The following is a 20,947-nucleotide window of genomic DNA, read 5'->3' as shown; positions in this document are numbered from 1 at the left end:
TTTGTGTATTAGAGTACGCTCGAACACAGTCGAACAAGACTGTGCAGTGTACAGTCCCTTGAAAAAATATTCATACCCCTTGAACTTTTTCACATTTTTCCACCTTACAACCACGAACTTAAAAGTTTTTATTGAGATTTTATGTGATAGACCAACACAGAGTAGCACATAATTGTGAAGTGAAATGAAAATGATAAATGGTCTTCAAAATTTTAAACAAATATAAATCTGAAAAATGTGGTGTGCATTAGTATTCAGCCCCTCTGTGTCAATACTTTGTAGAGCCACCTTTCGCTGCAAATACAGCTGCAAGTCTTTTGTGGTACGTCTCTACCAGCTTTGCACATCTAGACACTGAAATTTTTGCCCATTCTTCTTTGCAAAATAGCTCAAGCTCAGCCAGATTGGATGGAGAGCATCTGTGAACAGCAATTTTCAAGTCTTCCCACAGATGCTCAATGAGATTTAGGTCTGGACTTTGACTGGGCCATTCTAACACATGAATATTATTTTATCTAAACCGTTCCATTGTAGCTCTGGCTGTATGTTTAGGGTCATTGTCTTGCTGGAAGGTGAATCTCCTTCCCAGTCTCAAGTCTTTTGCAGCCTCCAAGAGGTTTTCTTCCAGGATTGCCCTGTATTTAGCTCCATCCATCTTCCCATCAACTCTGACCAGCTTCCCTGTCCCTGCTGAAGAAAAGCATCCCCATAGCATGATGCTGCCACCACCATGTTTCACAGTGGGGATGGTGTGTGCAGGGTGATGAGCAGTGTTAGTTTTCCGCCACACATAGTGCTTTGCATTTAGGTCAAAAAGTTCAACTTTGGTCTCATCTGACCAAAGCACCTTCTTCCACATGTTTGCTGTGTCCCCTACATGGCTTCTGGCAAACTGGACTTCTTATGCCTGTCTTTCAACAATGGCTTTCTTCTTGCCACTCTTCCAAAAAGGCCAGATTTGTGGAGTGTACAGTACGACTTATAGTTGTCCTGTGCACAGATTCTCCCACCTGAGCTGTGGATTTCTGCAGCTCCTCCAGAGTGATCATGGGCCTCTTGGCTGCTTCTCTGATCAGTGCTCTCCTTGCTCGCTCTGTCAGTTTACGGTAGGTGGACGGCCATGTCTTGGTAGGTTTGCAGTTGTGCCATACTTTTTCCATTTTTGAATGATGGATTGAACAGTGCTTCTTGAGATGTTCAGAGCTTGGGATATTTTTTTATAACCTAACCCTGCTTGAAACTTCTTCAGAACTTTATCCCTGACCTGTCTGGTGAGTTCTTTGGTCTTCATGATGCTGTTTGTTCTTCAGTGTTCTCTAACAAACCACTGAGGCCTTCACAGAACAAGTGTATTTATGCTGAGAGTAAATTACACACAGTAGGACTATTAACTAATTAGATGACTTCTGAAGGTAACTGAGTGCACTGGATTGTATTTAGAGGTATCAGAGGACAGGGGGCTGAATACTAATGCACACCACATTTTTCAGATTTATATTTGTTTAAAATTTTGAAGACCATTTACATCATTTTCGTTTCACTTCACAATTATGTGCTACTCTGTGTTGGTCTATCACATAAAATCTCAATAAAAAACTTTTAAGTTCGTGGTTGTAAGGTGGAAAAATGTGAAAAAGTTCAAGGGGTATGAATACTTTTTCAAGGCACTGTACATTTATAAGAGAAGTCTTTAAACATGCACCAACTGCAATGCAGATTTGGACATGGCACAAAATGCTGAAAGAGGAAGGCTGTCTGTGTGTGTGTGTGTGTGTGTGTGTGTGTGTGTGTGTGTGTGTGTGTGTGTGTGTGTGTGTGTGTGTGTGTGTGTGTGTGTGTCTCAGGCAGCGCGCATATTGAACATTTGTGAGATTGTTCATGGAATCCACATACCTTTGAATTTCTCATTCAGATTTTGAGGAATAAATCTTATATTGCTCAACATTAAGCCTGCTCAGTTTCATTTGCCTCGACTATGTAGTTTCTGGGATATTTACATATCAATTAATATAAAAAAAATTTTAAACACCCTATATACTCGTATGTGTGTGTGTGTGTGTGTGTGTGTGTATAAGCACTTTATATGGGAAGAAAATTAAATATGCAGAATAATTAATTATACAGAACATAAAGCTGGTTGCAATTTTGCTAACTCAGCTAACTACAGTAGCATCATCATCATCCTGATGTGAGAATAGCTAAAAGCGCCGTTAGCGCTAACTCAAAGTGGCTGTTGTGGCTAATGAATAATGAACAGCCACATGTTCAGTCGTACTGCATTCAGGGACAAAGTGTCAGGGACAAATAGTGCTTTTTTTATAGAAACTACTTTAAAGGCAAGGTGCTACTCTAAATAATGGAACTCGGTGAGAATGCAGATGAGAATCAGTTTTAGAGTTTATAATGTGGACTGTTTATGTCTTAAACAAGATTCCAAAAGAGTCCGAGTTGCTCTGAGTCAACGTTGGGCTGTTCTTGTTTTCAGAAATTCAAGAAATTTGTTCTGATTTCTTTTTGTATCTCTCTCTCTCTCTCTCTCTCTCTCTCTCTCTCTCTCTCTCTCTCCTGTCCTGTTGTATATTGTCTCTCTCACATCTCTTTTCTTTCACTGATAATGGCTTTCATATTTGTTGATCTGTGTTCTTTGTCTTTATGTGACCTTGGATAAGTCTGATTTATTTTATTCTAGGATGCTTTAAAATCCAAAGAAAATTTGATTTTTTTTTTTTTAGTAATTACAAATTTGCATCTCTATCAGTCTAATTTGATCAATTTAAGCTGGTTTTACACTGTGTGATTTCAGCAGTCTTGGAAGATTATTACTTGTCACACTATATGAAATGATCCCAATAAAATCTTTCCAAATTCTATAACAGACCATACTCTAATGTGCATTCTCATGTCTCCATGTCACATTATACAATGAAGATCCTCTCACGATAGACCTGCGATTAAAGAAAATTACTATGCTCTCCTTACGTCATCCATCAGCGTGGTTGGGTTTCATGCAGAAAATGAGGTCGAGTAAACAGAAATAATATCCAAGTTCTACTTAAAGGGTATGTCATAGCTTTGCACTTCACTGTATTCAGGGCTGGGAATGTAGATGGTAATGTTATATCAATTATTATTCTATCCATATTCACTGGATATGAGCAATCGTATGCTCTGATTGGCTACTGTACTACTGGGCTATCAGCTCATATACCGTAAGTAGAGAAAAACAAAATGGTGGCGCGCATCGTCAGATATCTCACTTGGTTATCAAATATTTAAAAGAAACAGAAATAGCTAAGGCGGCACGGTGGTGTAGTGGTTAGCGCTGTCGCCTCACAGCAAGAAGGTCCGGGTTCGAGCCCCGTGGCTGGCGAGGGCCTTTCTGTGCGGAGTTTGCATGTTCTCCCCGTGTCCGTGTGAGTTTCCTCCGGGTGCTCCGGTTTCCCCCACAGTCCAAAAACATGCAGGTTAGGTTAACTGGTGACTCTAAATTGACCGTAGGTGTGAATGTGAGTGTGAATGGTTGTCTGTGTCTATGTGTCAGCCCTGTGATGACCTGGCAACTTGTCCAGGGTGTACCCCGCCTTTCGCCCGTAGTCAGCTGGGATAGGCTCCAGCTTGCCTGTGACCCTGTAGAACAGGATAAAGCAGCTAGAGATGATGAGATGAGAAATAGCTAAAAGAATATGGTGCCCCCCCCCAATAGCTCCTGTTCCACCCTCCAGCCCAGTCGGTGGCAGTAATGGATCTTTAAGTTGGTTTGCCAACCACCAAAAAACCCTAAAGAAGAAAAAGGAAATGGCAGTGCGTGTTACTGAACCAACCGAGGACGAAATAAAAAAATCTACTTGAAAACAAAACCCAAAAAAAAATTTTGGAATGAAAGTATTTGATGGTAAGAATTATTTTATTTTTCAAGAATTATTATTACAGCATTTTTCACAAATTGATATTGTCATTTCGCCAGTTTGTTTACATTCTAAGCGGAAATTATTTTCTCAGACGTTTTGTATAAAATTTTTATTTATTGAATTTGCAAAAAATAAAAATAAAAATGCTCTGTTTCTCAAAATCCAGTGAATGTGGATAGAATAAAACAGTTATTCCACTCAATCTCGTTGTACATGGCTTATAGCCAACTCGGTGCTACGTGTCTCGTTGGCTATCAGCTCATGTACGACTCAATTTTGTGGAATAACCATTAAATAATCTATCAGCATTCACTGGATATGAGCAATCATGCGCTCTGATTAGCGACTCTACTACTAGGCTATCAGCTCATATACCATGAGTAGAGAAAAACAAAATAGTGGAGCATTTTGCTGAACCCACCGAGGATGAAATAAAAACAAAACAAAGCAACAAAATATGGAATGAAAGTGATTTTGTTGGACTTTTTGTACAAAGTTTTAATTTATTGAATCTGCCAAAAATAAAAATAAAAATGCTCCGTTTCTCAAAATCCAGTGAATGTGGATAGAATAAAACAGTTATTCCACTCAATCTCGTTGTACATGGTTTATAGCCAACTCAGTGCTACGCGCCTCATCGGCTATCAGCTCATGTACGACTCGATTTCATGGAATAAATGTTAAATGTAAGAAAATCTGTATTTTAAATGATTGCTTGGTCAAACATAAACATTTCATTTTATATTTTGGGTTCTGGGTCATCTAAGTTTTGCATTTCAATGTTGTCCTCTCATTGATGGTCATAGCACTTGATCTCTAAATGATGTAAAAGTCTCTCAACCTGGGATTTTCATCCAAAATTTCTGGCACTGACAAAACTTGTCATTGGGTGTGAATGTGTATATCACATAATGCTTTCTATAACCACCAATCTCGACTCACAACCAAGGAATTATTTAACGATAGCAAAATGTCTTCAAAATTCGTACATCTTAAACTCGGTTTTACAGGTCATCGAGTTATAATCCTGCACCACAATCCAAACTATACATACACCCAGAAGCCACTTGTATTAAAACTGATGTATTCAAAATGCTGAGCGATCTCTCCATGCCATGTACAGAGTGAGTGTGAGCGATTAGAGACGCGGCGTGCGCTGGCTGTAATGCACGCATGCAAAGCCAGGTCATTTTTAACACTCTGAGGTTGATGTGTTGGGGGTCACGGGAACAACGGTAGTTAAGAGGCACGCGTGACCTGGCTGAGCAGGTGTTCAGGAAGAGCGCTTTTTCGAGGCCACGATTGATGATCTAATCAAGCTGTCACCATGGCGATGAGCAGCAGGGCGGAGCGAGGCCAGCGTATGCTTACTGTTTGCCTAAATTGGGCCTGACAGGCAGAATTGGGAAAAGGAATTTTCCCCTAAGTAATTTAGGAAACAACTCTCACTGCCTGCAGGGGTGGGATGAGGGTGGGGGTGCAGCATGCTTTGCTTTATATATACCATTTTACCAGCTTGTCAAAGTTAAAAGTTTAAAAAAACAGCACTAATAAAGGATGAATGTGGAACAAGCAATCATGTTTGCATGTAAAGCAAAAAAAAAAATAGGACAATAATCTTTGGCATTAGAAAGCATCCTCAGCCACTACTAAATAAGTGAATACTGGGATTCATTCGAGCTCTGACTCAAGCACGCACACACACACACACACACACACACACACACACACACACACACACACACACACACACACACACACATACACACAAGATCTTTGTGAGCAATCACTCGGGTAAACCCATAAAAGCGTAATGTGGATAATGTTCGAGTAGGTCTAATCAAAGTTTTATGGACAGTAATAGCTTTAAACTAACATTTTTAATTATCATTTAATTTCAGCTCTGATATTAACGTCATCACTCATTCTGATGCTTTATCTATGACATATTACAGAAAATAAACAGGAATGATTATGGCACTCATGGGTATGTAAGCGAGAGAGGAGGGGAACCAAGCAGAGATAGACCAAAGAGGTTTCTCAATACCCTGGAGGGGATTCGTCGAACATGCTGACCTTTAGTTTACAGCGGTTTATGTTTGGCTATAGAGTATGTTTACACCTCCCACCCACTCCCACTTCATAAAACAGAATTAAAAATATGTAAAATACACCAAAAATGTTCCCTTTATTAAGCCACTAAACCACAATAGCCTACTTAAGTTGCTCACTTCATTGTGAAACTTTGAAACTTTCAATAAAGCTAATTTGCTGAGCTTTAACTAAAGTGAAAATGTGCAAATTTCATCAAGTGAACTATGAAAATAGCCGTACGCTGCACTTCAGAAGTTTTCTGAGCACTCACTTGTTGGGGGGATAAATGACAAGATAAAAGATAAAAAAGAAAATTAGAGGAAGTTTGTTATTAATAATTAACAATTCACTCATAACCATGGGGCTCTAATGAAACGTGCACACACACACACACACACACGCGCGCATGCACACACCATTTTCTTGCATATTATTGCTCTTAAATTCCACATCTTAACTATTTTTCCATCCTCACCCCCACCCAAGTGCCTTCAGCGAAGACTCCTTGGCTTCCATTCCAAACATTCGCCATGTAAATGAGACTGGCTCGCAGGGAGAATGTGGTGGGCTCAGCATTTTAACTGAGTTTGTTATGTTCACCGAGTTTGCGATCGGTTCATATGGAGCAGGTGAATGGGTGGCTGCGTGGAGGTCTTCGACTCCATGTGATGGCCGAGAGTCAAGACGACTTACGGAAATAAATTACAGACCATGGGGCAGGATGTATCTGAGCAAAGAACAAATAATTTATATTTCTGTATTATTTTTAAAGAAATATTATTTATAACAAATAATTCTATCCTGCTCACAGGAAATCAAAGTCAAAGAGAACATTGTGTAAATAAAATGCTTTTTTTCCCTTATGGGACAGTCCGGTTATTTAAGAATCACAAAAATAAAAAAAAAATTTCCTCAATCATGAATCATAATCTCGCAGCAAAATGCTTTAGGTTAAAAAAAAAATTGCACAAGGGTGTACAGAAAATCCTAATATATATATATATATATATATATATATATATATATATATATATATATATATATACAGTGGTGCTTGAAAGTTTGTGAACCCTTTAGAAGTTTCTATATTTCTGCATAAATATGACCTAAAACATCATCAGATTTTCACACAAGTCCTAAAAGTACATAACGAAAACCCAGTTAAACAAATGAGACAAAAATATTATACTTGGTCAATTATTTATTGAGGAAAATGATCCAGTATTACATACCTGTGAGTGGCAAAAGTATGTGAACCTTTGCTTTCAGTATTTGGTGTGACCCCCTTGTGCAGCAATAACTGCAACTAAATGTTTCCAGTAACTGTTGATCAGTCCTGCACACCGGCTTGGAGGAATTTTAGCTCATTCCTCTGGACAGAACAGCTTCAACTCTGGGATGTTGGTGCGTTTCCTCACATGAACTGTTCGCTTCAGGTCCTTCCACAACATTTCCATTGGATTAAGGTCAGGACTTTGACTTGGCCATTCCAAAACATTAACTTTATTCTTCTTTAACCATTCTTTGGTAGAATGACTTGTATGCTTAGGGTCGTCGTCTTGCTGCATGACCCACCTTCTCCTGAGATTCAGTTCATGGACAGATGTCCTGACATTTTCCTTTAGAATTTGCTGGTATAATTCAGAATTCATTGTTCCATTAATGATGGCAAGCCGTCCTGGCCCAGATGCAGCAAAACAGGCCCAAACCATGATACTACCACCACTATGTTTCACAGATGGGATAAGGTTCTTGTGCTGGAATGCAGTGTTTTCCTTTCTCCAAACATAACGCTTCTCATTTAAACCAAAAAGTTCTATTTTGGTCTCATCCATCCACAAAACATTTTTCCAACAGCCTTCTGGTTTGTCCACGTGATCTTTAGCAAACTGCAGATGAACAGCAATGTTCTTTTTGGAGAGCAGTGGCTTTCTCCTTGCAACACTGCCATGCACACCATTGTTGTTCAGTGTTGTCCTGATGGTGGACTCATGAACATTAACGTTAGCCAATGTGAGAGAGGCCTTCAGTTGCTTAGAAGTTGCCCTGGGGTCCTTTCTGACCTCGCCGACTATTACACGCCTTGCTCTTGGAGTGATCTTTGTTGGTCAACCACTCCTGGGGAGGGTAACAATGGTCTTGAATTTCCTCCATGTGTATGCAATCTGCCTGACTATGGATTGGTGGAGTCCAAACTCTTTAGATATGGTTTTGTTACCTTTTCCAGTCGGATGAGCATCAACAATGCTTTTTCTGAGGTCCTCAGAAATCTCCTTTGTTCGTGCCATGATACATTTCCACAAACATGTGTTGTGAAGATCAGACTTTGATAGAGCCCTGTTCTGTAAATAAAACAGGGTGCCCACTCACACCTGATTGTCATCCCATTGATTGAAAACACCTGACTCTAATTTCACCTTCAAATTAACTGCTAATCCTAGAGGTTCACATACTTTTGCCACTCACAGATATGTAATATTGGATCATTTTCCTCAATCAATAAATGGCCAAGTATAATATTTTTGTCTCATTTGTTTAACTGGGTTCTCTTTGTCTACTTTTAGGACTTGTGTGAAAATCTGATGATGTTTTAGGTCATATTTATACAGAAATATAGAAAATTCTAAAGGGTTCACAAACTTTCAAGCACCACTATATATATATATATATATATATATATACAGTGGTGCTTGAAAGTTTGTGAACCATTTAGAATTTTCTATATTTCTGCATAAATATGACCTAAAACATCATCAGATTTTCACACAAGTCCTAAAAGTAGATAAAGAGAACCCAGTTAAACAAATGAGACAAAATATTATACTTGGTCATTTATTTATTGAGGAAAATGATCCAATATTACAGAGATTCTCAAACTGTGGTACGCGTACCACTAGTGGTACGCGGGCTCCATTCTAGTGGTACGCCAAAGAATCACTTAATTAAATATAAATCTAAAAAAAAAAGTGAAATACTATCCATATTATCCGAATGGATGAAAATATCTTATCAACCGATGACAAGAAAATGAAAGGAAATACAAATTAAGTTAATAATTTAAAAAAGTTTGCAAGTGCTTCTGGGTAGCCATACGTAGCATACGTACGCATTCCCGCCGGTTCCACTGACAGACGGTTATCCGCCATTGGTAGACTAGGCTGTGATGGGAAAAGGTGTAGGTGGCTTTGCTAATTATGACGAGTATGACAAAATTACTGTCGTGGCTTAAATTCACGAATGGGAGCGTGGATCAGGAGAGAGGGAGAACTGAAGAGAACGTGCGTGAGCCGAGCACGGATGCTAACGACAGTGGCAAAACCAGCCCCAGAACTGCTAGGAAACAGCAGAAACCAGTGAGGAGGAAGTATGATGAAAAATACATAAAACTGGGATTCATTTGGAGCGGGACAGAGGAGCTGCCCAGGCCGCAGTGTGTTGTATTCGGCGACGTTCTGAGCAATGAGCCCATGAAACCATCGCATCTCAAACGGCATCTTACAACCAAACACACAGCACTAAAGGACAAACCAATGGATTTTTTTTATGAAAACGTGATGAACTGAAGCAGTCCAAGTCCACCATTCTGTCCTATGGTACACCCGTAGCCAAAGCACAGGAAGCTTCATATCGTGCCAGCCTCCTGATCGCCAGAGCCGGTAAGCCGCACACAATCGGGGAACTGCTGTGTTTACCATTAGCCAAAGAGATGACACGTATCATGTGTGGAGAGAAAGCTGCCAGAGAGTTAAACTTGGTGCCGCTTTCAAATGACACCGTGTCAAGGAGAATAAACGACATGGCTGACGATGTTAAAAAGACACTGATTGAGCGCATTAAGAACAGTAGATATTTTGCCATACAGCTTGATTTATTTTAATACAATGTTTATTTCACTTTTATGTGCAATTAATTTTATTTGATTCATTATCTAAGGACAGTGTTTTATTTTCCTATATTTAAACACAGTGTTACTGTTCAAAGTACTGTGCGTAATGTTACAGTGGCCAACAATATTAAATATACTTGTTAAATAAAACCTCTGCCTTGTTTTTAATGAATACTTAGACCTACTACGCTACTGTATTTTAATGTTGGTCATTATGGTGGTACTTGGAGAGCCAAGTATTTTCTGAGGTGGTACTTGGTGAAAAAAGTTTGAGAACCACTGCAATATTACATATCTGTGAGTGGCAAAAGTATGTGAACCTTGAGGATTAGCAGTTAATTTGAAGGTGAAATTAGAGTCAGGTGTTTTCAATCAATGGGATGACAATCAGGTGTGAGTGGGCACCCTGTTTTATTTAAAGAACAGGGATCTATCAAAGTCTGATCTTCACAACACATGTTTGTGGAAGTGTATCGTGGCATGAACAAAGGAGATTTCTGAGGACCTCAGAAAAAGCGTTGTTGATGCTCATCAGGCTGGAAAAGGTTACAAAACCATCTCTAAAGAGTTTGGACTCCAACAAGCCACAGTCAGACAGACTGTGTACAAATGGAGGAAATTCAAGACCATTGTTACCCTCCCCAGGAGTGGTCGACCAACAAAGATCACTCCAAGAGCAAGGCATGTAATAGTCGGCAAGGTCACAAAGGACCCCAGGGCAACTTCTAAGCAACTGAAGGCCTCTCTCACATTGGCTAATGTTAATGTTCATGAGTCCACCATCAGGAGAACACTGAACAACAATGGTGTGCATGGCAGGGCTGCGAGGAGAAAGCCACTGCTCTCCAAAAAGAACATTGCTGCTCATCTGCAGTTTACTAAAGATCACGTGAACAAGCCAGAAGGCTATTGGAAAAATATTTTGTGGATGGATGAGACCAAAATAGAACTTTCTGGTTTAAATGAGAAGCATTATGTTTGGAGAAAGGAAAACACTGTATTCCAGCATAAGAACCTTATCCCATCTGTGAAACATGGTGGTGGTAGTATCATGGTTTGGGCCTGTTTTGTTGCATCTGGGCCAGGACGGTTTGCCATCATTGATGGAACAATGAATTCTGAATTATACCAGTGAATTCTAAAGGAAAATGTCAGGACATCTGTCCATGAACTGAATCTCAAGAGAAGGTGGGTCATGCAGCAAGACAACGACCCTAAGCACACAAGTTGTTCTACCAAAGAATGGTTAAAGAAGAATAAAGTTAATGTTTTGGAATGGCCAAGTCAAAGTCCTGACCATAATCCAATCGAAATGTTGTGGAAGGACCTGAAGCGAGCAGTTCATGTGAGGAAATCCACCAACATCCCAGAGTTGAAGCTGTTCTGTACAGAGGAATGGACTAAAATTCCTCCAAGCCAGTGTGCAGGACTGATCAACAGTTACTGGAAACATTTAGTTGCAGTTATTGCTGCACAAGGGGGTCATACCAGATACTGGAAACAAAGGTTCACATACTTTTGCCACTCACAGATGTAATATTGGATCATTTTCCTCGATAAATAAATTATCAAGTATAATATTTTTGTCTCATTTGTTTAACTGGGTTCTCTTTATCTACTTTTAGGACTTGTGTGAAAATCTGATGTTATTTTAGGTCATATTTATGCAGAAATATAGAAAATTCTAAAGGGTTCATAAACTTTTAAGCACCACTGTATATATATATATATATATATATATATATATATATATATATATATATATATATATGTGTGTGTGTGTTGTAAAGAGAAAAGGGAATGTCTCACAGTGGTAAACATATGGCCTTGTCCCAACTTTTTTGAGATGTGTTGTTGTCATGAAATTTAAAATCACCTAATTTTTCTCTTTAAATGCTACATTTTCTCAGTTTAAACATTTGATATGTCATCTATGTTCTATTCTGAATAAAATATGGAATTTTGAAACTTCCACATCATTGCATTCCGTTTTTATTTACAATTTGTACTTTGTCCCAACTTTTTTGGAATCAGGGTTGTGTATATATATATATATATCAGAAATACAGCTATTTTCTTTGTCCTAACATTTTTAGATTTATTATTTTAATTTATTCATCAACAGGTTTTTTTTTTTTAATCTTTACTCCTATGACTCAGTAATTACTAATAATTATTTAGTGACTACACTGTTACTAATAGGCATATGTGTGTTGTGAGATACATCTGGACTGAGGGGTTCTGGAAATTTAAGGGTTAATTATATCCAAAATCCTTCTACTTGCTTTACTAACTCCTGGCTAGACAGAAGTACAATAAACAATCCTATTAAAAGTTTTGACACCCTGTCATAGAAGGGTTTTTGGGTTTTGTTTCGGGTTTTTTTTTTTTTTTTTCATTTTTGACTGATTTCTACTTGCCAGTGCCCATGTAAAGTATTTAAAAATATATCTAAATGGCTCTATACTTATATGTTTAATTCTTAACTTAATCTTAATTTGTGATGCTCCAGTTCAGTAAGTTTTGTTGTTTCCAAAGCTTCGGATCAGTGCCTATCATGACTGAAAGGCAATAACGATCAAGATGTTATGGTTATTTCATGGCTATAAATAAGGCATTAGTATGAAGTGGTTGTTTTGTTTCACAGAGCTTCGTACTACTGCTTTTGACTACGACTATAGACTCTGAAGAGATGAGATGTCTGTTTTGAACAGTTAGGAATAAAAACTCGTTTTCTCACTGAGCTACATTCAGCTAAAAAAATTACATAGATGCATGTAATTGGCCTCAACAAGCCATAAAAGATGATCTGTTAAGCAACAATGGTTCATGTTTAAATTAAGCTGGAGTCACTGAACTACAGTCAAGGTGTGTGTGTGTGTGTGTGTGTGTGTGTGTGTGTGTGTGTGTGTGTGTGTGTGTGTGTGTGTACCGGGCTATCAGCTCATATTGCTGGGTTTCACGTGATGTCACATCCACCTCATTAGTTATTCAAAACTTTACCTGGTGGTCTACCAAAGCTCAGTTGACAAAGCATTTGTATGGAGAAGGTGCATTGCTCGCATGAAAAATGCCTTATGCTTGTGTTGTTTTAGGTTGTTTGAATCAATCAAAACATGAAACTGATAAAAGTTTCTTCAGGGTTCTCCATGAGCTAATAAAAAAGGGTGAATGAACACAGGATTTCACAAAAAGACGTCAAGAAAGGTGGTTTTTGAACCTCTCACTGAAATCGAAGGGAGTCGAAGCATGCTCGAGTTTGCAGTGATCACTTGGTGAAAGGTTTGTATATCCCTCTCAGCTATGTCCTTAGTGTTTTCCAAGTACTTTTCTTGCTATGTGTCATTACTTTGCGTTACTTTTTTGAGTCACGAAGCGCTAAAGTCCCCAGCTGTTTCTATGTTTACTCCTCGCAACATCCATATGCATGAAGGTTGCAACAAAATTCTTCCCCAGCCGTACAGTTACAATGCGCCGTGATCACTTCTCCGTCTTGTTTAACTAAGATCCAGGTCTTTAAAGGGGTTTCTGATGATCTTTGTGAATGATTTACCTGAGAGATAAGAGCCAACACAAGTGAGAATCAAGCAAACTGTTGTTTGTTTACACTTTAACTTGCAGTGCTTCATTGTAAAGATGCGAACAAAAAGCTTAATAAACCCACACTTACACAGGCAAAAACAATACAGGATTCATTCAGCAGCGACTTGATCCCGAGGTCCTTTACCCAGCCACATACAAAAAAGTTGTAATCCTCCATACTCTTCCACGCTTTCATCTGTTTTGCGGTGTAGAAGGACGTCTGCAACACCAGATAGTTCGAGATGTCAGGGAACTCAACTGAAGGGTAGTTTTCGAGATCATATGACAAATCCTTCTTTCCCAGACTGTAGGGCTCGATTCCATTGCACATAGCGATCTTCTGAATATATCTAAAGCGAGCAGTGGCTTCTAGATTATGAGCATACAGTACTCTGATAAGTTATTGTTAGTTGTTTGCACTACGGCAAAGACCACCAGCTATTTCACTTCTGGTAAAACTGCTAAGAAAAGTCACGTGACTGAAACCCAGCAATGCTGTGAGTCGAGAAAAACAAAATGGCGGCGCGTGTTGCTGAACCAACCGAAGACAAAATAAAAACTCTACTCGAAAACAAAACCACAAAAAATACAAAAAAATTTTAAAAAGCAACAAAATATTTTGTTGCTTTTTTATTTCTTGGGGGGTTTTCTTCTTCTTAAGAGTTTTTTTGTTGGTTGGCAAATCAACTTAAAGGTGGATTACTGCCACCGACTGGGCTGGAGTGTGGAACAGGAGATACGGGGGGGAGATTATATTCTTTTAGCTATTTCTGTTTCTTTTAGATACTTGATAACACTTTTTGGGGTTTTGTTTTCAAGTAGTTTTTATTTCGTTCAGCAACACGCTCCGCGTAGCAATCAGAGCGTGTGATTGCTCATATCCAGTGAATGTAAACAGAATGAAATTTATATGTGTGTGTGTGTGTGTGTGTGTGTGTGTGTGTGTGTGTATATAATGTTTGTGTGATAGTTTCTGATTTTGCTATAACTTTGTTGAAATATTTATTATAATATTCTGCTATGAACTGTAATATCTCTCAACAGTGATGTATATTTAGAAGTACAGACTGTACTCAGCCTGTGCAAAGTAACATGTTCTCTTTTCTAAAAGCCTAATCACAGTCTATCCTTTTTGATCCTGTTACGTGCCAACGCACTCCATCTTCCAGGTGCTGTTTCACACCAACAATGAGCTGAAGTCTGAAGGGTATATTAGTTCAAAAAGCTTATTATTCTAATGTGTAAATGGAACTAATGGTGTGCAGGGTGCTTTTTATTATAACTAAGAAAAACAGTTCTGAGATCGGTCTAGTGTTATTATTTGGTCACTCCAAAAAGACCTTTGAAAATTGCTCTAAATTACATCCAATTAAGACAAGGCCAAACCTGTCAATCAAAGCTGAGTTTTTCCCCTTGTCATTAAACTGTTAGTGGGGAGAAGAGTGCTCTTTTTTATACCTATGCACTCGTTTCACTCTTTCTTTTTGAAACTGAAAAGGCAAGGATGGTGTGAATCAGATCCCATGTGCCAGATGTGTCACCATTGGTGAATATGGTTGCTTTAGTGCTGCTGCTGTGCTCTCTCTCTCTTTCTCTTACTCACTCTATCTGACTGACTGTGGCCTGCTCATTCCCATAATCCCCTTGGTTGGCATGGACTGGTGCATGCCAAACCATGTGCCAGGTCAGTCGTGAACATGTGCAGTGGCCCCTCCAAACCCACGTGCGTGCATTTGGCAACAAATGTCGCGGCGGAGCAAAACAGCTGTTGTCTTTGCGACGAGCCAAACCCATTCTGTCTTTTTGAATTATGGTAACGCGAAACAGTGTCACCTGAACCATCAGGGAAAAGTCGCTCCTTCTTTCTCTCTCTCTCTCTCTCTCTCTCTCTCTATTGCGGAGCAGCCAATTCATGGCGACATTCCCCTATGCAATCATTTCTTTCCAGTCCCTTTCTGACAAACTCGTCAGCGGTGGGACTAAAAATACCAGGTGATGAGCGGTAGCAAGAGAGGGCGAGAGAGAGAGGAAGAGAGAGGAAGAGAGGGATGGGGATGGCATGATAAAACATCGTCTCTGACATGGCTTCCTTTGTAATCTATCTCCTCTCCTCACGCCTGCAAGCCAGCATATGTTTTCAATCGCCGCGCTATGTCCCCAGCCGCCATTCCAGTTCCCCCTTTATGCAGTTCAAGCCGGTGTGGTTATCAATCACCACGGGCAGACCCTGTCAGCAGAGCCTCAGCACACCGCACACACATTTTTTTGTGTGCAGAAGTAGACACACTTCTCTTAGTGTAGGGTGAATTTGTTCCACTTAATAAGCCCTCCCCAATGACCTCCCGCTAATTAAGCGCCGGCGTGTAAGAAACGCGAGCTTTAATTAATGATGAGATAAATTCTGTCTCAAGGTCTGTCAGAGAATGATGACACCATGTTGTACAGTTAAAATAGATTTAGGCAGGAAAATGAAAGGCATAGAACAGGCTTACAGACAGCACGTTCTAATCTGTCAGACAGCCGTGAAAAGCTACGAAATGAAAGATGAGAGTGTATGGATGTCAATCACTGTCACTTCATCACTGGATGCTGTGTGTTTAGACCTGATTTAGCCAGTGATCACCATGTTTCTAGAAATCTACCTACCTCCAGAGTTTAACCCTAATCCAGCCCTTAAGCTTTTAGTGTATGTGGAAAACATGCTTTAATTGCATTCATTTTAACAATATCAGCATTGAGAACTCTGTATAATAAAACATCAAAGGCATAAAACTGAAGTAAAGCCTGTCAAAAAAAGTCAGTCCTTCCCATGTGAGAACCTGGTCTTCCCAGGCAGTCTCCCGTCCCAGTACTAACCAGGCCCTTAAGGCGCATTGGGAGGGGCCAGTCTCCACTTCTATAGCCCTCAGCCTCTCGCCTATACAGCTAGGGTTACATTGGGGGCCTAGTCCTCTGGTAACTATTCAAGTTTGACTCCCCACTCGCATCTGTATTGCAGCGTGCCTTGCCAGACAGCACCAGGTACCATTTTTATGATGGTCTTTGGTATGACCCCGTCTCCCGATCGAGAGGCGGACAAGCTAACCACTAGGCCAGCTCACCACTGAAGTAATACAGTAATACAGAAAAGCCTATGAATGAGTGGGGGTGTGTAAACTTTTGACTGGTACGGTGTATATACTCCAAATCGCTGATACTGCATAAATCACTTAAGGATTTAATATGCATTTTAAAACTCTACCTCTTCCCTTGGTTCATTACACATCTTATATTCACTGTCTATTGTCTTTGTTTTGCTATACTGTACAGTTTTTGTGTTGCTATGATAATAAAAAAGAAGTAAAGCTTGTGATCTGGTTATATTATGCATGTGTTATGTTATCTACTTCTTCAAATTTAGATTTCCATTTCAGAAAGGATCCAAAGGAAGATGAAGTTATATACTCTTAACAATCCAATGAACACTTAAGGAAATGTTTTTCTAAGAGTGCAAATCTGTAGGAACATGGGTAAAGGGTTTGTGATCGCGTATTTGTCCGGGATATCCAAGACCTGATCTGGGTAACAAAAGCAGACTGATAATCTAGAGCAGGTACTGTATACGGAGTTCATTCATTCATTAATTTTCTATGCTGCTTATCCATTATGGGTCATGGGTGAGCTGGAACCAATCCCAGCTGACACTGGGTGAGAGGTGGGGTTCACCCTGGACAGGTCTCCAGTCTATCACAGGGATAATACAAAGATGAACAACCATTCACACTCTCACTCACACCTATGGGCAATTTAGAGTAGCCAGTTAACCTAATCCATATGTCTTTGGACTGTTGGAGGAAACCGGAGCACCCGGAGGAAACCCACACAGGTATGAGGAGAACATGGTAACTCCATACAGAAAGGCCCTGATTGCTTGACAGGTTCAAACCCAGAACCCCCTTGCTGTGAGGTGACGGAGCTACTTATATTTAATAATTATTCACTGACGGTGACGTGAATATCAGTGAATAATAATCGAGATGAAGTCAAGGTTATTATTTAACAGTGTGGCAGCGGGGGCGTGGTCAAGCGTCGGTCTGTGAATGGAGGGCGGAGTCAGGGAAGGTAAGTGGTAGTATCACTGCACCTGATATGAATTAACCTGTGTTTGTGTGTTTCCTCCAGTGACCGCACCCTATAAAGGGAGAAAGAGAGCAGAGAAAGGGAGCTCTCTCCCAACCAGAAATGTGTGTGTGAGAGAGTGAGTGAGCTGAAAAGCTATATATATATATATATATCTTTAAAAATAAAAAGTTTGTACGAACTCAGTTCTGGCCTGCCGTGCTTCTGTGCTCCACCCACCTGCTCTGATTCTACAGTGGTGCTGAAACCCGGGACCGGAGCGCAGAAGGAGACAACCTCATTGAGTCCTCCCCCTTCAAAGACCTGGTCCATGCCCTCACCATAGCCCAACAGAGCTAGCACCAGGTGCTGATCGCCCTCCGGAAGGAGCAGGAGCAACTGTTCCAGGCCCTGGTGCTGGCGCAGCAGGAAGATTGCCAAGCACTCCAGCACCTGCTCGCGTCGGCGGGGTCCACGATCACCACCGCCACGAATCCTCCCCACCTCACCCTAATGAAGATGGGTCCACATGATGACCCTGAAGCCTTCCTCGCTCTCTTAGAGCAGGCAGCAGAGGCGTGGAGTTGGCCAGTGGAACAGCGCGCGGCGTGCCTCCTCCCCCTGCTAATTGGCGAGGCACAGCTTGCCGCGCTGCAGCTCCCCGCTGACAGCCGGCTGGTCTACGCGGACCTCCGCAGGGCCGTCCTCCAACGTGTTGGTTGCACTCCGGAACAGCAACGGCAGCGCTTCCGCGCGCTGCGCCTGAAGGAGGTCGGCCGGCCGTTCGTGTTTGGCCAGCAACTCCGGGACGCCTGTCAGTGATGGCTGAGGGCTGACAACTGCGACACTGAGGGAATCGTCGGCCTGGTGGCACTGGAACAATTCATCGCCCGACTTCCGGAAGGAACAGCGGAGTGGCTCCAGTGCCATCGCCCGGCATCACTGGATCAGGTGATCAAGCTGGCGGAGGACCATATGGCAGCTGTTCCGATGGCAGGACAGCATGTCTCCTCTCCTCCCCTCTCTTCTCTCTCTCCCTCCCCCTCTGCTCCCCATCCTCACCCCATTCCCCCACCGCGGAGGCGGGGGTCAGCTCCACCCCAGCCGGCCCTCTGCACCCACGGTGCCCTCCTGTTTCCTACTTCCTTGTCTGTGTCATCTCCCCCTCAGGTGAGTGATGTCTGGAACACTGGTGCAGAGGGAGAGCCCGGGCCAGTATGCTGGTGCTGTGGGGAGCCAGGGCACCTCCAGCACCAGTGCTCGGCGATGGAGGTGGGTGCAGTGGTCTGGATCCCCAACATGCCAGGGACCGCCCTCGATTGGGCCAGAGCGTATTGCATACCAGTGAGTATCCAAGGGGATACGTGTCAGGCTTTGGTGGACTCCGGCTGTCATCAGACCTCAATCCACCAAAGCCTGGTGCAAGACGAGGCAGTGGGGAAAGCACAATTGGTGAAGGTGTTGTGTGTGCACGGGGATGTTCACAACTACCCTTTAGTGTCGGTCCACATTCTATTTCGAGAGGAGAAATTCAGAGTAAAGGCGGCTGTTAATCCTCGCCTTACCGACTCGATAATTCTGGGGACTGATTGGCCGGGATTTGGGGAATTAATAGTTTTATTAATACTGCCATAGTTTAGCGAGGGGAGGTCCAGAAGTGGCATTGGCGGGAGCAGCTGTCACAGAGCCGTCTATGTCATCACTGCGTCAGAGTGAGGAGCAGCCTGCTCCTCCTCCCTCTCTCAGGGACTCCCTTGCGGATTTCCCATTCGAGCAGTCACGAGACGAGACTCTGCAGCATGCATTTGACCAAGTCAGAGTAATCGATGGTCAAACTCTCCAGCTGAACACCACACCTTCCTTCCCCTATTTCTCCATTATTAAAGATAGATTATACCAAGTGATGCAGGATACTCAGACTAAGGAACCAAAACCCAGCTTTTAATCCCAAACAGCCATCGGGAATTCATATTCCAGGCGGCTCACTTTAATCCCATGGCTGGACACTTGGGGCAGGATAAGACACTAGCCTGATTAATGGCCCGGTTCTATTGGCCAGGGATTCGCGGCGATGTCCGTAGGTGGTGTACGGCATGTCGCGAATGCCAGTTAGTAAATCTTGCAGCCATTCCAAAAGTGCCTTCACGCCCTCTGCCATTAATCGAGACCCCATTCGAAAGAAATGGGATGGATCTCATCAGGCCATTAGATCGGTCAGCACGAGGATATTGCTTTATTTTAGTTCTGGTGGACTATGCAACGCGATATCCGGAAGAGGTGCCTTTTCGCAATATCTCAGCACGTAGTATTGCAGAAGCGCTCTTCCACATCATCTCCTGAGTCGGAATCCCCAAAGAGATTCTGACTGATCAAGGCACTACATTCATGCCACGCACAGTGCGCGAACTGTATGGGTTACTGGGAATTAAGCCTATCCGCAACAGCGTTTATCACCCACAAATGGATGGCTTAGTCGAACGGTTTAATTGCACCCTCAAAAATATAATTTGAAAATCTGTAAGCGAAGACACACGTAACTGGGATAAATGGCTCGAGCCCCTGTTATTCATAGTGCGAGAGGTCCAGCAAGCCTCCATGGGGTTCTCCCCGTTCGAATTATTATGCAGGCATAAGCCGCATGGCATTTTGGATGCGCTACGTGAAAACTGGGTGGAGGGACCTTCAACTAGATAAAACGAAATTCAATACGTTCTTGACCTGCGTGCCAGACTCCACACATTCATGCACCTAACCCAGGAGAATTTGTGGCAGGCCCAAGAACGTCAAGTCTGTCTGTACAACAGGGGCACGCGCCTTAGAGAATTCACACCGGGAGATAAAGTACTTGTGATGTTGCCCACATCGAGCTCAAATTGATCGCCAGGTGGCAAGGACCCTTTGAGGTCACACGATGAGTCGGGGACATCAACTACGAGGTGAGGTGAATGGACAGGGGTGGGGCATTACAGATTTACCACCTCAATCTGCGAAAACGTTGGAATGAGGAGGTCCCCATGACGCTGGTGTCAGTGGTTCCGGAGAAGGTGGAGCTGGGGCCGGAGGTTCAAAAAGGAAAATTGACATAGCCCACCGCTCTGGTCCCCTGTGGAGACCACCTCTCCCAGACCCAGCTCACGGAGGTCGCCCAGTTGCAGACCGAATTTTCTGACGTGTTCTCGCCCCTGCCTGGCTGCACCCACCTCATAGAATACCACATTGAGATGCCCCCGGGGGTAGTAGTGTGCAGCTGCCCTTACCGACCCTTACCGACCTTAGGTCGCTGAGGCGGGCGGGTCTCACAGCCAACCTGAAGAAGTGTGTGATTGGGCTGGTGGAAGTATGGTATCTGGGTTTCCACTTGAGCAATGGGCAGATGCAT

Source organism: Neoarius graeffei, chromosome 16 (genome assembly GCF_027579695.1).
Source record: "Neoarius graeffei isolate fNeoGra1 chromosome 16, fNeoGra1.pri, whole genome shotgun sequence".
Taxonomy (NCBI): domain Eukaryota; kingdom Metazoa; phylum Chordata; class Actinopteri; order Siluriformes; family Ariidae; genus Neoarius; species Neoarius graeffei.
The sequence above is the reverse complement of the archived record's forward strand: the minus strand, read 5'-3'. Positions refer to the sequence as shown.